Source organism: Pleurodeles waltl, chromosome 1_1, assembly GCF_031143425.1.
Source record: "Pleurodeles waltl isolate 20211129_DDA chromosome 1_1, aPleWal1.hap1.20221129, whole genome shotgun sequence".
NCBI classification, from domain to species: domain Eukaryota; kingdom Metazoa; phylum Chordata; class Amphibia; order Caudata; family Salamandridae; genus Pleurodeles; species Pleurodeles waltl.
In genome coordinates this window covers 830,797,191-830,821,587 of record NC_090436.1, presented here as the reverse complement: position 1 = coordinate 830,821,587, position 24,397 = coordinate 830,797,191, and the positions used below count along the sequence as shown (strand labels likewise).

The window sequence follows — 24,397 nt, the reverse complement described above, 5'->3', positions numbered from 1 at the left end:
TCAGCTTTCAGAGGAACGTGCAGAGCTGAAAAAAGAACAACTATCTTTTTGTTAATGTTTTTACATTTTTCGAAGAGTTAGCCCATTTTCTACATTTTTTGTGCCCTCAGCCTACTTCCAGTTTGTGTTGGAAACCAGTGTGAACACAATGGGTGATCCAGAAAAGCTATAGAATTCTAACAAGTAGACAAAATTCAGAATTCAGCAAGGGATCATATGTGCAGATCTCTCAAGGTTTCCCCAAAGAAACTAAGTAATAAAATAAGGAAAAGTTGAACATGTATGGGAAAAAAAGGCCATTTGTGGCAACATTTTCAACTGTAACTTTTGTCACAGGGGACGATTTACAAACGGGATACATTACGTCGCCTAGATCTTTCTGTTTACAAAGGTATCTAAGGTTTGTTAGTTCTCCAAGAACCTAAGTTACCAAGAGACAACAACTGAGCTGTACCGTACAATGGTTTTTCTTTGTGTGCCGAGTATAGACCAATTCATATGGGTGAAATATATAGAGCAGTGATACTCAAAGTACAGCCAGGGGGCCACATGCGGTCCTCCTGCCATTTACATGTGGCCCCCAGGTCAAAAGCAGCACTGTGTTGCTATTTACTCAACTCAGTACTAACAGTAAATAGATGTTAAATAAACGGGCAAGTATCTATTTAAAGGCTAATTGAAGTTAAAGAAAAATATCTAAGTAGGGTGTCCAACACCTCTTAACTTTTGAATTACCTTCATTATTGAAGACACCTTGAAGGAAACGTAAAAAAAGTATGATAAAGTCTGTTCTAAATTCAAAAAGTGTTTTTCACCTATTTTACCTCAGTGCATCAGATTAAATCAATGCATTGAGAAGTGTTTTCTTTTTAAGTGATAGTTTTCAAACATGAATTTAGAAATGTCACTTGTCATGTGCACTCTTCGGGAGACCTGGGGTTCTGTTACACATGAACAACTTTATAGTTTATTAAATCAAACACAGAAGGTTTTGTACAGCACACATCCTGACTTTCAAGGTACTCATATGTAATACAGAAGCAAAAGGAGGTAGAGTGAAATAAAACAATTGCCTATGATCACACAATGTGGCTAAGTGGAGATGCCGTAATTAATCTCCAGTTTTTGGTTTCACATTGTGCAATTCAGACACTAGATGTATACGCTTTGCTTCTCTTAAATCCACCTTACCACCAACCCCTATCTCTACCCACTCTCCTCAGCAAACCCCTCCAGCACTACCGCTACCCTGTTGGGATCAGTGCGGCACTCGGTCACATCACAGACCAAACTGTGGGGCCCCTGGGAAAATATCTGTGAGTACCCATAATGTAGAGTGAAACATGGGTATTAAGGAAGCCTACGTACTTCTGAAAGGGGCACAAAATGTGGAGATTAGGAGCAGTGGTTATTTCTACATCTCTGAATTTGAGGTTACCAGTACTAGCATATGACTTAGAGGGTATTTTTCAAAATATTTTCCTTCTTACCCACTGCCTTATATTTAGAAGGCACAAATGCAGTGAAATCCAGTTGGTGGTAATACATGTTCTACTATTCTATGCTACTACATGCCTTCCAATATAATTGATATCTCACATGTGTGGACAGGCATAGTGGCTCCAACACGAAACTGTCCAAAATGCAACATGGACACACCACATTTCCACTTAAAACTGACCCTTTTTACTATTGTGGATAGCTGTTGATTTTGGGCCCTAGCTCATCCGGCACCAATGGAAACCTAGCAAACCTGAACAGTTTTGCTAACTAGATACCTTGGAAAATCCAAGGTGTGTTGACTTCCATAGCACTCATTGTTGTTTTTTACCCAGAATCCCTTGCAAACCTTAAACTGTGACTAATAAACACATTTTCATCAACCTTCTGTAATGAAAAATTTTGGAATATGCAGGAAGCCAGAAACAGCGTTCCACCCAGCATTCCCTCAAACCTCCCAATAAAAAGGGTACCTCACTTATCTGGTTAGGCCTAGTGCCTGCAGCTAGGAATTGCCCAATATGCAACATGGCTACACCACATTTTTCCATTCAAAACGGAACCTTTTTTTTGCAAAGTGGGTAGCTGTGGGTTTTGGGCTATATCTCAGCTGGCACCTAGGGAAACATAGCAAACCTGAAATTTTTTGTAAATTAGACAACTAGGGGAATACAGGTGTGCATGACGTTCATGGCTCTCACTAGGTAATTTTAATCAGAAGGCCTTACAAGCACCAAACGTTGACTAAACAAACACATGTTCCTCATATTTTGTAATGGAAAATTCTGGAATCTGAGGGGGCCCACAAATTTTCTACCACCCCAAGTTCCCACATGTCCCTCATTAAGACCAGTACCACCCTTGTGTAGGTGGGCCAAGAGACCACAACACAAAAGGCCGTAAAGAGCTAGGTTGATAGATAAGCAGTAAGGGTAGCTGCATTATATGGGGCTGTGCTGCAACCCATGCAAACCTACGAACCACGGACATGTTTAAAAACTAGACAGCCGGGGACAATGGAAGGTGGGCTACTTTGCATAGATCCAATGAGATTCTCATCCCTACAATGCCTTGTACACCTCAAACTTTGCCTCAAATCATGCATTTTATTTTCGTTTCTCTGATGGAAACTTCAAGAATCTACTGGAATCTACAAAATTCCTACCACCCAGTGTTACTTCACTTACACTCATAAAAAAACCTGCCACTTGTGTGGCTGGGCATAGTGCTTGCGACAGGAATGGATCAAATCAAGGCCATTGGCAGTCCCTTCACAAGGGCTCCCATTAACATTGGTTTGATTTGTTCTTGTCGCAGGCAGTAGTCCCAGCTACACAATGTGTGCAGCGGTTTTATAGGCAAAAGTGGGGCACTACTGAGAGGTAGGATTTTTGTGGATTCCTCCAGCTTCTGGAAGTTTCCATCTCAGAAATGTAAGGAAATTGCGTGATTTCAGGCAAAACGTGAGGTGTGCAGGGCATTGTGGGTAAGAAAACCTCATGAGATCCATGCAAGGCACACCACCATGGAATCTACTGGTTGTCTAATTTTCAAAATTGCCTGAGGTTCATAGTTTTCCATGGGTGGCGGATGAGCATGGCCACAAATCTCACAGTTACCCCTATCATTCATCCCTTCACGTAGTGTTTTATGGCCTTTAGTGCCAAGGTCTCTTGGCCCACCCACACAAATGAGGTACTATTGTTAACGGGAAACCTGGGGGAATACTGAGTAGAGTGGTATGAAATTCGTGGCCCCTACACATTCCAGAAGTTTTCTGTACAGATATGTGATGAGTATGTGTGTTTTTAGTCAAAGTTAGCAGTTTGCAAGAGCATCGTGAGTAAGAAAATGTTGGGGGGTGCATGCAAAGCACATCACCCTGAAGTCTCCCAGGTGTCTAGTTTTCAGAAATGTCAGGGTCTGGTTGGTTTTCAAAGGTGGCAGCCTACCCATGCCCAACAAGTGCAAACATTCATCCTTGCAAGTGGGACAATTTTGAGAGTTGGCCACCCTCTTCTGGGCCATATGTAAAAACAACAATCAAACAAATTGAATGTTCTCCCTTTTGCCATTGGAATGGGATTTCATAGTGCAAAGGGGAGCAGAAAGACGGTTATGGCTTTTGGGGTGAGGGTGAGGCAGATGTTAGGATACGCCAGAACCACCCCATTATTTTATTTAAAAATATGTACTTCTGCCATTCAGTGGGCATCTGGCCCCCATGGGCAAATTGGGACAAACTTCGTGCTAACAGACTTGTTTGCAACTTTTTGGGGATGGGAGTGGGGGTGAGGCCAGAGCAAAAGTGCAATATCTGCAGCACTTTCTTTTGCCACAAAAGCAAAATTCCTGGTGTCTGGGGTTCTGAACCCCAGGGGGCATATTTGGTGCAATCTCACTAATTGACCCCTGGGGAGCAGCAGAAGAACCCCATTGTCCCTTCTGGAGAGGATGTATGGCTCAATGCCAGGATAGCTTTAGCAACACAAAAGGATGATAGACGGAGTGCTGAACAATGAAAACACTCACCCCCAGTCACAGATCTGGGTTTAAGCCATCGTTATTTTGCTCACCATACCAGCCCAGTTTGGACCCAGCCATATGCAAATCAGTCTTGACCCTGTTCCTCATTAGAACAGTCCAACCCGAACTGCCATGCCGGGTCCTCTCTGGACTGGAAACAAGCATCCTGGGACTGGTTTCAGGGCATCACCCTTCATCAGCCAGGCTAGCTTGAATCCAGTGGAACAGTGAACACGGGACCCACATCTGGGCATTCCCTTGCCACTTAGGGCAACCTAAGCAACACAAAAGGTTGGTGGAAGGAGTGCTGAACAATGCAAACACTCAACCCTGGTCACAGATCCGGGTTCCATGGTTCTTTTCCTCACCATGCCACCCCAGTTTAGACCCAGCCACATGCAAATCAGTCTTGACCCTGTTCTTCATTTGAACAGTCTAGCCCCCACTGCCAGACGAGGTCCTACCTGGAACAGAAACAAGCATCCTGGGACTGGTTTCCAGGTATCACCCTTCATCAGCCAGGCTAGTTTGAATCAAGTGGCACAGTGAACACGGGACCCATGTCTGGGCATACCCTTCCCACTTAGGGCAACTTTAGCAACACAAAAGGATGATGGACGGAGTGCTGAACAATGCAAACAGTCACAGAGCTGGGTTTAATCGATCGTTCTTTTGCTCACCATGCCACCCCAGTTTGGACCCAGCCATATGCAAATCAGTCTTCACCCTGTTCCTCATGGGAACAGTCCAGCCCGAACTGCCAGGCCAGGTCCTCCCTGGACCGCAAAGAAGCAAGAGATTTGGCAAGCAAAATAACGATGGATTAACCCCTTCGCTACCAGGCCCCTCAGGTGCCAAGCCTTTTTTTTTGCTATTTGAGGCAGTTCGCACTTAGGCCCTCATAACGTTTTGTCCACATAAGCTACCCATGCCAAATTTGCGTCCTTTTTTCCAATATCCTAGGGATTTTAGAGGTACCCAGACTTTGTGGGTTCCCCTGAAGGAGACCAAGAACTCAGCCAAAATACAGCGATTTATTTTTTTTTTTTAAATGGGAAAAAAAGGCTGCAGAAGAAGGCTTGTGGTTTTTCCCTGAAAAAGGCATCAACAGGGGGTTTGCGGTGCTAAAATCACCATCCTTCCAACTTTCAGGAACAGGCAGACTTGAATCAGAAAATCCAATTTTTCAACACAATTTTGGCATTTTACTATTTTTGTGCTTTCAGCCTCCTTCCACTTAGTGACAGAAATGGGTGTGAAACCAATGCTGGATCCCAGAAAGCTTCATTTCTGAAAAGGAGACAAAATTTAGAATTCAGCAAGGGATGATTTGTGTAGATCCTACAAGTGTTTCCCACAGAAAATAACAGCTGAAATAAACAAATATTGAAATTGAAGTGAAAAAAACTAGCCATTTTTTTCCACTTTTTTACATTGAAATCTGACATGTTTTTTGCAAAGTGCCTAGCTGTGGATTTGGCCTCTAGTTGAGCCGGCACCTAGGGAAACCTAGAAAACCTGCACATTTTTTAAAACTAGACACCTAGGGGAATACAAGATGAGGTGACTTGTGGGGCTCTAACCAGGTTCTGTTGTGCAGAATCCTTTGCAAACCTCAAACTTTGGCCAAAAAAACACTCTAACTTCGGTGACAGAAAATTCTGGAATCTGAGAGGAGCCACAAATTTCCTTCCACCTAGCATTCCTCCAAGTCTCCCAATAAAAATGGTAACTCATTTGTATGGTTAGGCCTAGTGCTTGCGAAAGGAAATGCCCCAAAACATTATCTGGACACATCAAAATTATCAAATACAAAACTACCTGTTTTTTTTGGGGGGTGGGGCACCTGTGTTTTTGGTCCTGGGCTCAGCAGCCATCGAGGGAAACCTACCAAACCAAGACATTTCTGAAAACTAGACACCAAAAGGAGTCCAGGGAGATGTGACTTGCGTGGATCCCTCAATGTTTTCTTACCCAGAATCCTCAGCAAACCTCAAATTTAGCTAACAAATCACTTTTTTCCCACATTTCTGTGTGGGATCACCGCACCAGGACAAATTTCCTACCACCCAACGTTCCCCTCAGTCTCCTGGTAAAAACGATACCTCACTTGTGTAGGTGGACCAAGTGCCTGTGACAGGGAAGAGCCAAAAACATGTCGAAATTGACGGGGAACCAAAGCGTGTCCAAAAGGGCAGTTTGAAAAAAAAACATTTTTAGGCTGACAAGTGCAGCAGAATTTTTATCGGTATAGATGAGACAATGTTGGGTGGTAGGAATTTTGTGGATTCCTGCAGATTCCGGAATGTTGCATCACAAAAATGTGGGAAAAATGTGTGATTTCCAGCAAAGTTGGAGGTTTGCAAGGCATTGTGGGTAAGAAAATGGTGCGGATGCATGTGAAGCACACCACCCTGGAATCAACCAGATGTTTAGTTTTCAGATTTGTCTGGGTCTTGTTGATTTTTCTACATGGCAGCGTCCCAAAGTCAAAAAAGTGCAGCCCTCACCATTCCAAGTGGGACGATTTTGAGAGTTACCAAGCTCTCATGGCCCAAATGTAGAACCAAAACCTAAAATAATCAAATGTCCTCTTGCTTGCTGTGGGATAAGATGTTTTAGTGTGCGTGGGAGAGCTGAGAGACTGTTACCCCCTTCAGTTGGGGTGGGGGCATAACCAGGCCCATACTGGTTGGTAGCCACCACCCCACTGCTTGCAGACACATTAAAGGAAAGGAAAAGCCTTTCCTTTCCTTTCCATGCCTCTGCTGGCCCCCTCCTCCAGAGCAGAAGAGAAATGCTTTTGCATTTCTCTTCTGCATGCTTCCAGCACAATGGGAGGTGACCTCTGATGAGGTCAGCACGCTATTGCGTGCTGACGTCATCAGATGTCACTGGGGAGGCAGGGGGGGATCGGGGGTGGAAGCCCTGACCTGGGAGGTGGGGGGCAGCCCTCGGGGGAGCGCTAGAACTTCCCCTGAGGACCGGTCATCGGACGTAATGGTTACGTCCGTGGCACCTGAGAGGCGCAGCCACGGACGTAACCATTACGTCCATGGCTGTCAAGGGGTTAAACCCAGATCTGTGACTGGGGGTGAGTGTTTGAAAAGTTTCAACACTCCGTCCATCATTGAATTTTGTTATATTGCCTTGTGTGCCCTAAGTGGCTAGGGTATGCCGAGGCATGGGTCCCTTGCTTGATGCACCACTGAATTCAAGCTAGCCTGGTTGATGAAGAGTGATACCCTGAAACAGGTCCTAGGATGCTTGAATCTTGTCCAAGGCGGACCTGAATTGGTAGTTCGGGCTGGACTGCTCCCATAGGGAGCAGGGTCAAGACTGATTTGCTTATAGCTGGGTTTGAACTGGGGTGACGTGGCAAGCAAAATAACGATGGATTAAACCCAGATCTGTGACTGGGGGTGAGTGTTTGAAAGTTTCAACACTCCGTCCATCATTTTATTTTGTGGCATTGCCTTGTGCGCCCTAAGTGGCTAAGGTATGCCCAGACGTAGGCCGCTTGCTTGCTGTATCACTGGATTCAAGCTAGCCTGGCTGATGAAGGATGAAATCCTGAAACCAGATCTAGGATGCTTGAATTCTAACAATGGATTAAACCCAGATCTGTGACTGGGGTGAGTGTTTGAAAAGTTTCAACTCTCCGTCCATCATTTTATTTTGTGATATTGCCTTGTGCGCCCTAAGTGGCTAGGGTATGCCCAGATGTGGGTCCCTTGCTTGCTGCGCCACTGGATTCAAGCTAGCCTGGCTCATGAAGGGTGATACCCGGAAACTGGTCTTAGATGCTTGAATCCTGTTCAGGGAAGACCTGGCTTGGCAGCTTGGGCTTTACCTGCTCCCATAGGGAGCAGGGTCAAGACTGATTTTCATATAGTTGGGTCCAAACTGGGGTTACGTAGCAAGCAAAATAACGATGGATTAAACCCAGATCAGTGACTGGGGGTGAGTGTTGGAAAAGTTTCAACACTCCATCCATCATTTTATTTTGTGATATTGCTCAATGCCAGAGTTGGCCACACCTTCCTTTTGTTTGTTTTGGCTCCATTTTGAAATGCCTGTTGTGTAGTGGATAGTCTGCCCTCCCCGGGAGCAGATTACAGGTGAATTCCCTTATCCACTCCCATGGGGTGGTAGAAAGGCAATTGGACCACAGGAGAACATGGGCCCATGCCCAGTAGGCTTTAGGCTTCTGGGAAACAATTGGTGTAATTGCCCCAATCCTCAACAAGGGAGTCATAAAGACTGCCTTTTTTGGGTGGAAGCCCCCAACCCCACGTATTTTTCCTGTTGTCTAGTGGGCTGTCTTCCCCCCCCCAGGGGGTCAGTTTGGGGGCACTCACCCCCATCTGTCCTTTTGGGGGACAGGAAGATGATCACTATATTTTTGTAGGGGTGGGGGAATGGCTATGTCCAAAGTGGGCGGCCCCATGCCTATATTTACTTTTGTTATTGACCCTGGTGTCTAGTGGGATTTCTGCCCTTTGGAAGGCAGATCTGGGGTAGTTACTCCATCTACCCCCGTGGGGCATAAAACATCTCTGTCCTCATGTTGGGAATTGGGGCATGGCCATGTTTATCAGGAAAAGCCCCACCCCGATATGTTGTTTTTTAAAAAGAACATTCTGTGCTGTCTAGTGGGCTTTCTGCCCAACCCCCCAGGGGGAGAGATTGAGGGCATCTACCCATCACCCCATCTGCCCTCCAGGATGGGGGAAAGAGGAGAGTGTCACCATATTTTTGTAATGGTGAAGGCATGGCCTTGCCCACAGTGGGTGGCCCCACCCCTATATTTATTTTTGTATGGACCCTGGTTTCTAGTGGGCTTTCTGCTCTCCCGGACGGGCACATCAGGGGTAATTACTCCCTTCTGCCCCATAGAGGGGGCAGAAAAAGTGCTTGTTCTCTTGTTGGGATGGGGGCTATAGCCATGGCCATGGTGGGTGGCCCCAACCCTATATCTTCAAACAAATGCATTCCTTGGTGTCTAGTGGGCTTTCTGCACCCCCACACGAGGCATATTGAGGATAATCACCTCATCTGCCCTCAACAGAGAGATAGACAAAATGTTGCTTTACTATTTTAGGAATGGGGCAAGGTCATGCCTGTAGTGGGCAGTCCTCTTCCATATATTTATCTTTTTAATTGACCCTGGTGACTTGTGGCCTTTCTGCTCCTGGGTGGCAGATCAGAGGTAATTACCCCATCTGGCTGATGGGGTGGTGGGTGCAGAACGTTTTTCTGTCCTCTTGTTGGGGTTGGGGGTATGGCCATGCCCATGGTGGACAGCCACACCCCTATATTTATTTAAAAAGGAAATTCACTGGTGTCTAGTGGGCTTTCTGGGGGGGCACATTGGGGCAATCACCCCCTATCTGCCCTCCAGAGGGGTCAGAAAGAGTGTTGGTGTATGTTTTTAAGGATGGGGGCATGGCCGTACCTGTAGTAGTCAGCCTTCACCAAAAATTAGTAATACACTGTTCCAACCATGTAAAACAGGAAATAGTGACCGGGGTCCTAAATTCTAGGAGCAAGAGGCCTCACACACCCGTAGGGTGTCATGCTTCATCATAGGCACTGCTCCTCGTCAGACCGGCGCTGCAATGTCTGACGGGCACCACCCCTAATGGGGGGGCTCTTTGCCGGAGATCTTTTTATGTGGTGGTGCCGTGACCCCAAAGGTGAATAAAGTGTCGACGGAGATCAGAGAAGAATGTGGTTTAAAATTGACTCTCAAAACCGCCACTGAGACAGTAGATTTTATTAGACCAGATGGACGGTCAGGGCCAAGGTAAAAAAACAAAGTCAGAAGAGTGAATAAAGAAATTAAGATCAGTCACTCTTATAGTGGAATTTTTTTAAATTTTATATCTCAAAGAGAGGAGTCTGGGAAATCTCCAAAGTCTAACCTCTCATGGGTCAACATGTTTCGCATCCTGGTGGTCCAAACGGATCCAGTGATGCTGCATCAGGACCTTATGTAGCTATGTGTATCTCCTGAATAATAAGGGCCACATATAATTCCAAACAAGGTATATAGGTTACTATAGGCCAGCAATTAGCTGGGGAGAGTAACAGTCACTTACATGAATATGGAACCAATAGTTCCTAACTCGTGCCCTGCAAAAAGAAGTACATAGGTTATACCAAAGTTAAGCACGAGACATGACTTATGTATATCGTGGGAAAGAAAGGCGACCGTGCTGCACAGTGAACGTGTCAACTCGTGAACAATATACATGCAAATGCTTGTGAATACAAGCTTACCGTCCTAAACTTGAAGACGAGCATCCTAGGAATACACAGACCAATGGTCCAGCGCTAAATGACGTCTACAGAGGAGATATGGAACACAAATTTTAAATAACAGGAAGATTACCCATTCAAGTCTCTCAAATATCTAGTAGCATAGAGGTCTGGAGTGTAATAATGGTAGGTTCTCAAATAGAACCATCACAGTGAACATAATAACTCAAACATGAATGGTACAAGTAATGAATTCTGTGTAGCAGTAAAATGACTGATGATCAATCATGGGGGACCGGAAGTCCCTGAAAATCAGAAAAAACAGCAGTACAGGCATTGGTACCGCACTGGTGAAAAAGCTAAACAACAAGGAGTTGAAGGAATGGTACAAAATGTCTGCATCAGTGTAAGGGTTAAGTAACATGTACCCACCCTAAAGTAAATCACAATAAAGACGAGTGTCTCCTGAGGCGATACATCGTCTCATAGTAACATGCCCCCAGGTAATGGGTGTAAGCATGGAGTGTCGGAAAAGTACAATCAGGATGTTGCCTCTACTAAAGAGCGTAACGGACGAGAGTCAAGCCGAATCCCGGGAGTGGAAACGGGACTCGGAAATAAAAAACAGCGAGCGGCGGAGCACTTACTTTTTGCAGCTGCTCTGGCCAGGCGGTAACCTACCCCGGTCCGTTGTTCCCAAAGGTAAGAGGAACCCGGGCCGGGACGCTGAAAAGCGCAACTAGCCGGAAGCCGAATAGTAGTGTTTCCGGCAAGAGGCAAGGTCAGGCAGTCAGGCAACGCGCGGGCGTTGATCTGAAAATGCCAGACAGAGAAAAAAGACTACAAAAGGGTCCCGGGACCAAAAAGGGAAAAGGAATAAAAAATCTATGAATAAATAGGAACACAGATACATGGGCTAAATGGTAGCAAAAAAAAAAAAAGGGGGGGGATGGAATAAATGTGAGCACAGATTCGTGGAATGGGTGGTAGCAATACAGGGGGAGATGGAGCCATGGGCTCAAATACTGGATCGGAAGTCACAAGGTAAATATTATTAAAAATGAAGTCAGCCTTCACCCCTATATATTTTTTTTTAAGTAACCCTGGTGTCCAGTTGGCTTGTGATTGAGGGCAGAAAGACTGAAATTTTGCATATTTTATATATTCCCCCAGGGGGAGCACAAGCCCTTTCCTAAGGGACCACTTCCTCATACCTGCTGCCAAATGGATAGATCGTTGCTTGGGGATCGCTCTCTTGTGGTGATCCCCAAGCACTGACCTACTGGGCAGATATACCATTGGAAAGGGGAGACTGAAGAGATTATTCCCTTCCCAGTGATACCTCCCCTAAGGGAATCAGTGCTCGGGGCTGAGATATGCCCCAAATCACTAATTTAGTGAAAGTATTACAAGTCTATCGACTTGTTTTACTTTCACTTTTACTGCAATGACGCCAGAGCGGCCTGCCGGTCAATAGGCATTACAGTCAAAAGAAAAAACACTCACGCTGCTCAGGAATCTCTTTCCGAGAAGCCTGAGGAAAAACTGAACTGACAATGAGTCTTACCTAAAACCAATTCTGAAATCTCTTTCAAGTGAGCCATTTACAAAATAATTGTTCTAAGCACTTCTTATTATTGGTGCTTCAAGAGAATTCTCAGGTCCATGAAACATTGAAATATGAAAACATATCCACTATCATTTAATCAATATTTAACAATGAAAACATCGTAAATACCAGGAGATGATCTGCAACTGTAAGGTTTGGTGAAGAATGAAAGCGATACTCCTTTAACTTCCCAAAAGGCATACAATTAGAAATAAAATTACATTAGGAAAGTATAAATTAGGACTCAAAGCTCTGATCTAAATAGGGGGAATGGTGCAAAAATAGTGTGGACCATTTCATGTCTGGCAAATCTATTGTGTCCCAAATGCTGAAACTGTAGCCAGCCGCCATATTGGGCCTGAAAGCCGGATATCTGAAGCAGGTTGGTCCTGCATTTGATCTGGAGCTTTTGAGATATCTTGCTGAAAATGTTCTAAAACTCAATGCAGAATGGGGGTGTAGCTTTTTTTGGTGGTGCAGCGGTCTCCGTGCTCCATGGAGCTGAAATCCAATCTGATGTTGTGGAACTGCTGGTCAGATACTTTTCCCAGCAACCATCACTGCAACTCTGGAGTTTGCATGCTTTTCCAGCCTTTCTTCAGTAGCACACACAATCACATGAGTACACTAGTAGGTCCCCCAGGACCTCAGAAGAAGGCACTTGGAGACTCTCAAAGTGTCAGTCAGAGCCTAATAGCAAAGTTCAGTCCAGGTCCATTTGCTGCGGCTCAGCGGGCACTTCAGGTAATAGGCCTCTTGCAGTTTGATTTGTCCTTGTAACTACACAGGTCAGCTAATTGACCCTTGATGTTCACTTCTTTCTTCTGTGCACAAGGGGGAGTAGGCTCAGTCCTTTGGGGTTCGTCTCAGGTCACACACACCGGGTCCTGTCCTCTTCCAAATATCTGTAGGGCCACAAAGTGCTCAGAGAATGGTGCCTTGATGTGCTCCACTTATGCCTGGGGCCAGCTAGTGTGTGGGGTGATTCCTGCTATTCCTTAACCAATCAGGTAAAAGCCCCAGTGGCAACCCTACCTATCTTTGTAGCAGTTCATGTTTGCCCTACTACAAATAATCCCACTGTGCACCTTATTGCCAAAACTCTGGATGGGGAATACTCCTCTTATTGTACAGAGCCTTTGAACCCAACCAGATGTGTGGCCTGGGTAATGAGCGGTCCCTACCTCTGTGGTAGCTCAATCCCAGTTTTGGAGGTAGTTTTCCTCCCACTGGGTTCGGTGCCAGCCTGACTATGGGGACAAAGGGAGTCCATTTTCAGGTGCCACATGACATTAACTTGTGACAGACCATGCCATTTTATGTTAATTAAGTTCCTGGGCCCAACTCAACCGGTCTCCCTGAAAGGGAAACATATAACTCCCACTCCCTGACCATTTACCCTGGTCTTGAGAGGTTTTCACACCTCATTAAGAACAAGAACTTGATTGATTGCTGGAGAGCTAATGTAAATTAGCCTCCAAGAGCTTGATGCAAGGAAAAGGTAATATTCAACCGGTTATTTTTGCTAAATATTTATTAAGAACCAGCTTCACCACTGACTTGGGCTATTAATTAATATCAAACAGGGGGGCTGAATTATATTTAATGTTGGTCCTAAACCCAGGATACATAATTAATTCATATTTTACTTTGTACTTTACTGTTTGGTGTATTGTTTTCAGAGTTTTGCCTTCATAAGCATTAATCTACGCAGGAGGTGAACTTCTGGAAAAGGCAGAAAATAAATTATGCTCTTTTAGCTTATAACGTATGCTGCCCTGCAGAGCTCGTGCAAGAATTAATGGATTCCCAGGTGGATATAAAAAAGATGTACCCTGGCGTGTTACCTTTGATGATGGGGCCATCTTGTATGCTTGTATGGGCAATCTAACATCCTAACGTCCTAGGTAACAGAATGGAATGCCTCCTGTTTCAGACCACACATAATTTTCATAATACAGCAATAATTTACATAAGTCTTCAAATTTCACATTACTTGAAAAGTGTGAAAGTTTCATTATTTTGCCTACCGGGGAACTTTGTGTGATTTTAGCCCACAGGAGACTGGTTCAAGTAGAAAATACCTAGCTGAGAAATATGCTTTCAAACTGTACATATTGTGCAACAAACACACCTCTTGTCATGCATTCTCCATCATAGTAGCATTACTGTAGAGAAGCAATTTGTACTCTTGCCCTTTTTATCAGCAAAGTTACGACTAATATGTTCTTTAACAAAAGCTACTCTGTGTATGTAGGTATACATATATTCTCCTTCATATAATAGATATCAATCTAAAGGGATAGCTCTCACTAAGCACATCAAAAGAGGACTTATACTGTTGTGGTGTGTCAACATTATATAGGTCTTCATTGGGATTTAAAAAAAATATATTTTGTTAAATGAAAGGAACAAACCAAACATAAAGCTTTCGTGCCTCTCAATAATTCAATACCTGCAAAAAAATGTATTGGTTTTATCAAGTTAAAAAGAACTACAGAACGGATATGCATTCTTTCTGCAGTGATAGCTATTTTACATTACATTATATTAAAATGTAAAAACAAAAGATTTTATCAAAGTAGAAAGGTGCATTTTGTATTTTTACTGATGCTATTAGTATACATAATTATGTATGTGTATGATAGTGTGCCTAGTATAAACATAATAATATAACTAATATAATAATCATTTTAATAATGATGATAATATTAATCATCATCATCTGTGGGTTAGCATATCCTTTACCTTATAACTTGAGGTGACTTGCAATATCCCCATTATTGTAAAGTTTTGGGTTATTTTTATTTTTTTATTATACACTTTCAACTTTTTTAATGCTCCCTTTGCACACACTAATTTAAATTCCTAACACATTTTTATTTTTTTAGTAGAAGGGAAGGCCTAATTCTCTAACTTTTCTTTCCCACTTATCCCTTCTGCCTTCACATTCTTACCTTGCCGAGTATGTTTTCTTTTTAAAGCCCTAGCACTGCTTTGATGTTTTATGTAGCATCTCTGCTCATTGTAGACCAGAGCATTTTTTCTTTACCCAGGCACAAAATGAGGGAAGTTGGTTCCCTTGACTGAGAACACTGTGGCCCTCATTCTGACCTTGGCGGGCGGCGGAGGCCGCCCGCCAAAGTCCCGCCGTCAGGTTACCGTTCCGCGGTCGAAAGACCGCGGCGGTAATTCTGACTTTCCCGCTGGGCTGGCGGGCGGTCTCCTTCAGACCGCCAGCCAGCCCAGCGGGAAAGAGGCTTCCACGATGAAGCCGGCTCGGAATCGAGCCGGCGGAGTGGAAGCTGTGCGACGGGTGCAGTTGCACCCGTCGCGTATTTCACTGTCTGCGCAGCAGACAGTGAAATACATTTAGGGGCCCTCTTACGGGGGCCCCTGCAATGCCCATGCCAGTGGCATGGGCACTGCAGGGGCCCCCAGGGGCCCCGCGACCCCCCCTACCGCCATCCGGATCTCGGCGGTCCGACCGCCGGGATCTGGATGGCGGTAGGGGGGGTCAGAATCCCCGCGGCGGTGCAGCAAGCTGCGCCGCCGCGGAGGATTCAATGGGGCCGCGGTACACTGGCGGGACCCCGCCAGTGGTGCCGGTCCGACCGCGGCTTTACCGCCGCGGTCGGAATCCCCATTGAAGCACCGCCGGCTTGTCGGCGGTGCTCCCGCGGTCCTCCGCCCTGGCGGTCAAAGACCGCCAGGGTCAGAATGAGGGCCTGTGTCTGTATCATGAAGAGAGTGGTTTACAAACCACTGGTGCCACACAAAGACAATGTTTGAGCTATCACACTCCATCATACACAGAGTGAGGATTTGTTGAACTTGGCCCTCAGTGCAGGATCATCCCCAAACTTTTTGCGTTCATCCTACTGTTTTCATAGCTCATGTTTGTTGGTTTTTAGAACGCTGCATACTTTACCACTGCTAACCACTGCTACAGCTTTTGTGCTTTCTCTTTTAAACATGGTGAAACTGGTTTACACCCAATTGACACATTTAATTTACTTTTAAGTCCTTAGAAAAATGGTACTACATGTAATCCAGGGCCTGTGAAGTAAATGCTACTAGTGCCCCTGCAACACTGATTGTGCCTCCCACATAAGTAGATTTTGCAGGCTGTGTGTGCAGTTTTAAACTGCCATTTCAACCTTGCAAAATTAACCTTTTGCCAACTCTAAACGGTCCTTTTTAATACACCTAAGTCATCTCTAGAGTAGGCCCTAAATAGGTGAGGGCGCAGCACATCTAAAAAGTTGGACATGTACTTGTACATTTTGAATTTCCTAGGAGTGAAAAACTCTTAAATTAGTTTTTTCACTACTGCAAGGCCTGCAACTCCCACAGGATAACATTGGATTGCCTTATTACATTTAATATGTGCTAACTTTGGATTGGAAACAGGTAACGTTTTATGATTGGTATCTGTGAAGCTATAATTAAAAATCTGGGAAAGTTAGATTTTAAGTTACAATTATGAAAATGCCACTTTTAGAAAGTTGGCATTTCCCTACTCTGGCTATTTGGTGCTTCCCGCCTGTTCCTGGGATACATGACTGGGTGTAGTTGGCAGTCAGACTTTGTTTATTCCCCCTAGACATCTACACCATTGAGGGATTAGGTGTGCTTGGATGGGCCATCACCTGGCAGGATGGGGGGGGGGAGCTGGGCACAGCCCCATGTGAAACTGAATAGGCTGTGCCCTGCCTTCAAACAAAAGACTTGTCACAACTGCATTGTTCATGCAGCCAGATTGGAGCCAGGGCAGAGGAGGCAGAAAACTTCAAGGACTTCAAAGGGAATTATCTAGAAACGTCTCCTACTTTTAAAAAAAGTACTGTATATAAAAAAAGGACCCTCGGAACCTCTCTTCTGTACACCTCTGGACCTGTGGGTACAACAGAGGAATGACTGGTGTGCTGCTCTGCTGCCAGAAGGACTTCTATGCAGCTGCCCTGCTACTCTGTTGCCTGACTGCTTGGTGTCCTGTTTGCTTAGAAGGAAGACTGGCCCTGCACACCTCATCCCCGGCTGAAGTAACTCCAAATGTCAACTGACTGACCTTCTATTCTGAGCTACAGGGACATAAAAGCTCCAGGGGCTCCCTACAACTGTCCAGCTGACTTGCTGTTTGTACCTACAATTGGACCTGCCTTGTCCTCCTTACCTCTACTGGAGTGAGTTGCTGGTCCCCCTGGACTCCTCACAACCCCAAATGGGCCTGACGATGCCAATCGCTTGCCGCCGGCATCGTCTGCCAGCATGAAGCTTCAATGAACCTGACTCTTTGTGCCACTGAGACCGCTACCAATGCCCAGCAATGCAAAATCTGCACTTCGCACTAAAGCATTGACACCCCTCGATGACTGTCAATAGGAAGCTCTAGCAGCCACTTTCCGCGACCACCAACAGGATCTTCGGGACACAGAGATGACAACCCATGAGGCGCCACCTGCTCTTAGAGATACATCAACGACCATCCAAAATGCTCTCCCTACTCTTCCCGGCCACTTCCAATCTGTAAGAAACTCTTTGCACTGTACTTTGAAGGTAAGCCTTTCAGCTGTACTAACCTGGTCCCTGATACAGTCTGCGTTCCATTACGTTCAACCTGAACTTTTGACTTTTACACAATCTCACACATCCAGATAACTGTGAGTGGCACTTTGTGCTTTTTGGCACTATACTTACCTGAAATCTTTAAAATTGCATCTGTCCAGTTTTGCTGATTGAATTGGATCGTAGTTGCTGCAACCCGTAACCCAATTTCCAACAAGGTTGCATAGGATGAGACATCACTAGCCGCCTTTCACAAATTATTACTGGCAAGTACATGCATTATTTTCTCATTAAATGTGCCTTCTGGAAAAGTAATGTGTCTGTCATAAGAAAGTAAAATACAAATCATTCTAATATTAATAATAAGTATGATTATAACAATAATAGTACATATTAGAAATTGGGTCTCTAGTTGGCACAGGTTTGCACCCTGCCCAAGCAGGGACCACAATTCTAGTCAGGGTAAGTCACACATCATAAATTAACCTGTGTTCATCCTCTGATAGCTTGGCACAGAGCAGGCAGGATTATCTTAGGAGGCAATATGTAAAGTAATTATGCAACACTTGACATAGTAACACAGTGAAAACATCACAAAAAGACTCCAGACCAAGTTAGAAAAACAGATTATACTTAAATGAGTAAAACAAGACCAAAACAACAAGAACTCTGGTTGCGCTAGAACTGGGTACAATCCAGAAGTTCATGGTGACTGCGATGGAGCACCAGCCAGGTACAGGGACCAATCTTGTCCTGCTGAAAAAGTATCTTGTGTGGAGGGTTGCATCGATGTTGAAGAGCTGATGCAAGGAGAAAAAGGGAAAATGAAAAGGTGGTACATCAGTTCTGATCCACGCAGTCATTGATGCGATGTCCGTGAGCAGCAGTGTGGCATGAAACTCTGAAAGTGATAAATCATCATCAGGCTGTGCAGCAGGCGGTGCAATGTCTTCGTCCTCAGTGGTGGCAGCGATGCATTGGCATTGAGAGAAGATGTGATGGTTCCAACCAGCGCAACAACAGGGATGCATGGTTTTTAGTACAAACAGCTGAAGTACCCCGTTCCAAGGGCCCAGGCACCACTTGGCAGGACTCAGTTGGCAGAGTCCAGAGGCTGTAGCAGGGTTGAGTGAAGTCTTTGATGTCCCTGAGACTTCAGGACAGGAGGCAAGCCAGAGAGCCCCTGAAGTCACTTTGCTCCTGGGGATGTAGAAAGGCAAGTCCATTCCTTCTCACTACCATGCAAGGAGGCAGCAGGACAGACACATCAAAGCATGAGTCCAGCAAAGTCCAGCAAAGTGACAGTCCCTTCAGCAGCACAGCAGTTTTTATTCCTGGCAGAATGCCCTCAGTTCCAGATGTGTATTGGTTTGGTAGGGTCAGACGTCCAGTTCTTATACCCAGTGGTGCCTATGAAGTGGGGGAGACATCAAAGAAATTCCTTTAAAGTGTACAAAGTCCCTGTCCTTCCTTCCCTGGCTCCAGACACACTACAGAGGGTCATGCAGCTCCTTGTGTGGGGTCAGTCACCGCCCATTGAGGTGCAAGAGTCAACTCCTTCCTCCCATCCTACCCTGGATGACCCATCAAGATGTTAATGGCCCATCAGGCACACTTAAGCTCCCTGTGTATGTGGCAGTTGAGAGGGAATGCGCAGAGCCCAGCTGACACCCACCCCAGACGTGTATTCAGAGACATTGAGACACTACATGATTTAAGGTAAGAAAATGACAACTTTCTAAAAGTGGTATTTTTAGACCTAAACTTTTAAACCTGACCACTTCCAGTTGTGATTTTAAATTGTGATTCCAAAGACACCAAACTTGGGGGTCCCAGCTCTTACCATTTTGAAATTAAATGTACAGAATATAATAAAGCAATCCCAATGTTAACCTATGGGAGAGACAGGCCTTGGAGTAGTGAAGAACGACTTTAAGAGTTTTTTATTACCAGGACATGTAAAGCTGGAATGTGCTCTTCTAACTTTTTAAATACACATACCCTGCCCTTGGGGATGTCTAAGGCGTACCTGAGGGGTGACATATGTATTAAAAAGGAAGGTTTGGGCCTAGCAAGATGGTTAACCTGTCAGGTCGACATGGCAGTTTAAGACTGCACATACCGGATCTGCAATGGCAGGCCTGAGCCATGTTTAAAGGCCTACTGAAGAGGGTGGCGCAATCAGTGCTGCAGGCCCACCAGTAGCCCTGGATCCATGTAGTGCACTTTATTAGGCACTTATAAGTAAATTAAATATGCCAATTGTTGATAAGCCAATGGTATCATGTTTTAGGGAAAGAACGCATGCACTTTAGTACTGGTCAGCAGTGATAAAGAGCCCAGAGTCCTAAAGACAACTAAAATGAGGTCAGCAAAACAGAAGGCCAGAGGGCAAAATATTAGGGGAAACCACACCAAGGTTGTTAGGTCTAACAGTACATATGAGCATTTTATCACCTAAACTTTTAAACTTTAAATGCACCTGTAACAGTTGGTGCTATTTTCCAACAATTAGAAACTTGTTTTATAAGCCTTGGGAAATAAGAAGCTAAACTAAGGCTGTAACTATGTATATTTATGACCTATTAATTTTTCAAACCAATAATTGTTCTTGTGTAGAAATAACCTAAGAATAGCAAAAACTCAAAGCATGAGGAAATAGTATGGAGGGTTGGTATGTATTTCTAGTTATATGTCCTAAAGGTCCAGGAATTGTGACTGTGAGCCTCAGGTACACACAGCAATTTTGCAGTATCAAAGCCTTTTAGTAATGAAAACAGCCTTTGCAACAGGTTGGAAAAGTATTTCCTACTCACAGATGTTCCCTTCTGTTTTGGAGTTGCAGTGGAATGGATCTATGGCTTGTGGCCCAACTTGGGAATGGATCTGATTTGCAAAGGGGTAGCTGTTTCTGTGTAACAGCTTCCTCTTTACAAATCATTACTTCTAGCCTCAGGGCCACAGGCACTGGTTCAGAGGCTTCCCTGATGTCATTCCTAATATGAAAACATGTGTTGCTAAACACCTGTCCCTTTTAGGGACATGGATTGCTTAAATAAAGGGTTTCCTGTCAGGACTGCAAACAAAGGAATAGATGCCTGCTGTGCTTTGTAGACCTCCATCCGTGCATTCACAGCCATTTGTATAGGGTCACAAATGACATCCTGCCTCATTAATATTAATTAGGCAGGAGCTCCTGTGATGCCCTAGAAATGCTCATTTTGTAATGTGACCTGCTAGTATATCTATATCATAACAAAATGCTGGTAGGTGGATGCACAGTTTGCTACCACTACTTTCAACATCCCAACTATACATAAGACATTACATTCTCTGTTTCATTTCACTCTAAGAATAAGCATAGTTACATGCTCACACCTCCTCATCAGGGGTATGAAGCCCTGTATTAATGAAATGTCATTACAATAGTTTCCAATATGTTTTTTGCTCTTTTCATATAAAGTATATCTAAAAATCATTCAGTTGAATATAATCTGTTTCCAAGACTTAGGTGTCAGAAATCTTTGTTCTTTTCATACCTTCAGGAATATTTATATACAATTGTCAGTGGTCTTAACAGACAAATCTGTCCTATTTTATATTTTACAATACACTAATTAATAGTGTCTTGAATATAAGGTGTCATATTCTTCTCCTCTTTTCCAAAAATGAGATTCTTGTTCATATTCATAACACAAGGATAGATATAATCTCTGTTTTTAGTATATTTATTCCGCTTTTTGTTCCCATCATTCGATTGCATACCTGTGGCGTACTTGCGATTGTGGCTTTATGCAATTCAGAGCCTAAAAAACACAAACTGTGTTTTGTGGTATATAAAGGAGAACTACTGCAGTTCCACTTACTACAAAATGCAATTCACAAACCCATAAGTTTACATCTGCACCTTCACCTCTTGTATCTTTTCTATGGGTAAAGCCTCATACATGTAAGTTAACTACTTAGTAATAAGGTGGGAGGGACCGGGGTGTGGCTGGTAATGGGAGTATACTTACTACTAAATGTGAAGGGTTTGCAGAGGAGTAAGGAGTAGTTGGGGATGGTTGGGGGAGGATTTAAGGAGGGCTATGAACCAACCCACAAAACATTAAGCCCATTCCTATTCACAGAATATACTTCTAAATTTACTACAGCTGAACAGTACCAAACCAGTGGTAAATGTACCCCAGCTCAGAGCTGGATTAAGTACAGCACCACTCATGGCCAACCACTGCACTTTTCACAGAAAATAGTGAAGGTAAAGGCTTAAAATAAAACTTTCCAGTGTAATGCTTACAGTCTCCCTTTATTATTTAATATCTACATGCGTCCCTTGTTGTTATCATATGGTCCGTGAATTTAAAAGCATATTTCATGACCAATCCAACTATGCAGCCAATGTTTTTGAGTGTCTACTGGTTGTACAACACAAGAGCAGTTGCACCATTTTGAAACTTTCTTCTGAAAGAAGAGGTTTTATTGATCTGTAAAAATCAACTTCTTGGTAGCTCTCATTAGCCCTCTTTTCAAGGCCTATCACCATTATCAATTACCATAGACAAAACAACAAGATTTATATCAGACCAAGAGCAAGGGCTGTTTCAACAAATTACCACAGTTGCAGCATCTTGTTTTTGGAAACTGAACATTCTTAAGTATCCCTTCACTTCTTGACAAGAAGAGATTATCATGACTCAGCCATTGCTGTATTTACTGACTCATTAATGGACTGCAATAATGCCACGTATCTGGGCTCACCAGCATATGCTATCACAAAGTTACATCACGTCCAGAACTGTTCTATTTGGTTGGTCTCCTGACTAACAACATTTGATCATGTCACCTTGGTCAGACGTTCTTTACTTCTTTACTCTGAATTCCAATTGAATCAGTACACCCTATGAAAAGTCCATACTCTGGTGCATATATCCTACTTAAAACCTGATCCTTTATTTTTTAAGACCACCTACTCAACTATAAATCATGAAGGTACCTTCTCTAGAAATCAGCTCCTGGGCCATCCATCCTTCTAATTTGCTCATTGTGGCCTCCATGCTTTCAGAATCCTTGGTCCTTAGACCTGAAATGCTCTGTCCCTGCATCTTCGATAAATGTGCCCATATTGTGCCTTTAAGAAGACCTTCAGTATTCCATTTTTATTAAGCCCCTCTATATCTAGTACCTTTGTTTCCTCTAGTACTTTGTACCCCATAGTTAATGGTTTTGTAGCACTGTGATGCCAGGTTATTCCCACTTAGGGCCTTTCCCAGCAGCAAATTTGATTAAGTGAGACCTTGTGGACAAGGTATTTAGCCTTCTGAAACCTTATTTGGCTAAAGTCTCCGACTTGCCCTGCTGGAAGAACCCAAGCTCCAAAAAAGTGCAAAAGTAGAAATCTTCCCCAGGCAAAGGTGTCAGAAGGGACAGAGATGTCATTCACCCTGCCCTGCCCTGCCCTGATATCTGGATCCTTGGTAATGATTTTTGGTCATAGGCAAACATGGATCACATGTGTGCACGATGACCTAGGCCTCTCTCATGGACTGTGATCTGCTTAGACCATGAGGATCGCCCCAAAACGTTACCCTCAGGAGGTGTAAAGCTACTTCCTTCAACTGGAGTTAAGTAAGACATGTGTGGTAGTGAAAGCATTCACTGTAGAATGAACAGGTTCAGTTTACCTGTGTCACAAGAGAGGTGCCTCCTGGTCCACTCTAGTAAAGTTCTGATTCTGTGTGCTTAACTCAACCCTTGGCCTGCATTGCGTTGTGTGCAGCTTGAAGATGTAAGTATACCTGAGAGATAATACGTGCAGGAGAAACTGTGTGAACAGCTGCGTGTATGCGTTAGGATGTGCTTGTGCCTGCGGGAAGAAACTGCACATGAGGGATGGCATGTGATGTGCCATGAGTTCTAGAATGTATACTTGCCCAAGAAAAGGTACAGTACATTGAAGACTGCGCATGTCTCATCGCATGTGTGAGCAGGAGTATGTGTACACTTGTGAAGAGCACAATAGATGGAAACCACTATGTTTCTTTTTGGGAGACCCAGGGATTGCTGGAGGAGCAGGGAGAGGTGGAAGTTTCTCCCAGCAGATTTGTGGATTGCTGCTTATCTGAGAGCTGGGTAGGAAACACATTGGAGAAAGGAAGAGCGATCTCTACCACGTACTTCAATATGAGCTCTTTGATCCTAATTTCAGACAGGAGTCACTGGTCTAAGGGGTGAGGGCACATCTGAGGAAAGGGGTAGGACTGAGAATGGAATTATAAAGAGAAGGGCTGGGCCCCTTCAGTAACTTTTTAAAACACATATCACTGAGGCTGATATCCAGGTGTGAACCTTTAGTTGCTCCCTTGGCCAGTGCTTGGGACTATTAAGATTTGACACTATCCTGATGTGATATACCACTATCTGGAGGAAGAGCACAACAAACGAGTGGGCACTTTAAAGTGAGCAACCCGCAGAACAGAGCCCATAATAAGCCTTGTCCCAAGTCATCAGGCGTAACATCAACCACCATGGCTCGACCCAGTAATTCTCACGTGCCCTATCGCCCTCTGGAAGGGGTTCTGACAGGCACCTTCTCTGGGTGTAAAATTATAATTCCTGTTGCTCTGATCTTTTCCACCATAAGTCAGTGGCTTAACCGAGACTTTGTTAGCAGCTTAAATGAGACCTCAGCCAGCGGCTATCCGGTGACATGGAGCCATCTTCAGCCACAGCCTTCTGCCTTGCCCCACTGATGATTTTTGACTTCCATTTGAGTCAAAGTCCTAAGGTGTAACTTCAACTAGACAAAGTCCTACAGTATAACTTGCGACCAGGTTGAACCTCATTTGTGTATTTGACCCACGCTCTGCTGCAGTCGGCTTTAACTTGTGCCTAAGTACTAGCCAAGCACAACTAGATGCCTGTGATTGGCGC

General features: G+C 44.3%; 1 protein-coding gene across 2 annotated transcripts in view; it reads left to right on the top strand.

Annotated features, from left to right (window-relative positions):
- TRPM3 (transient receptor potential cation channel subfamily M member 3) overlaps nt 1-24,397 on the top strand; it is a 1,350,903-nt gene that overhangs the window by 529,201 nt on the left and 797,305 nt on the right. The window lies entirely within an intron of this gene.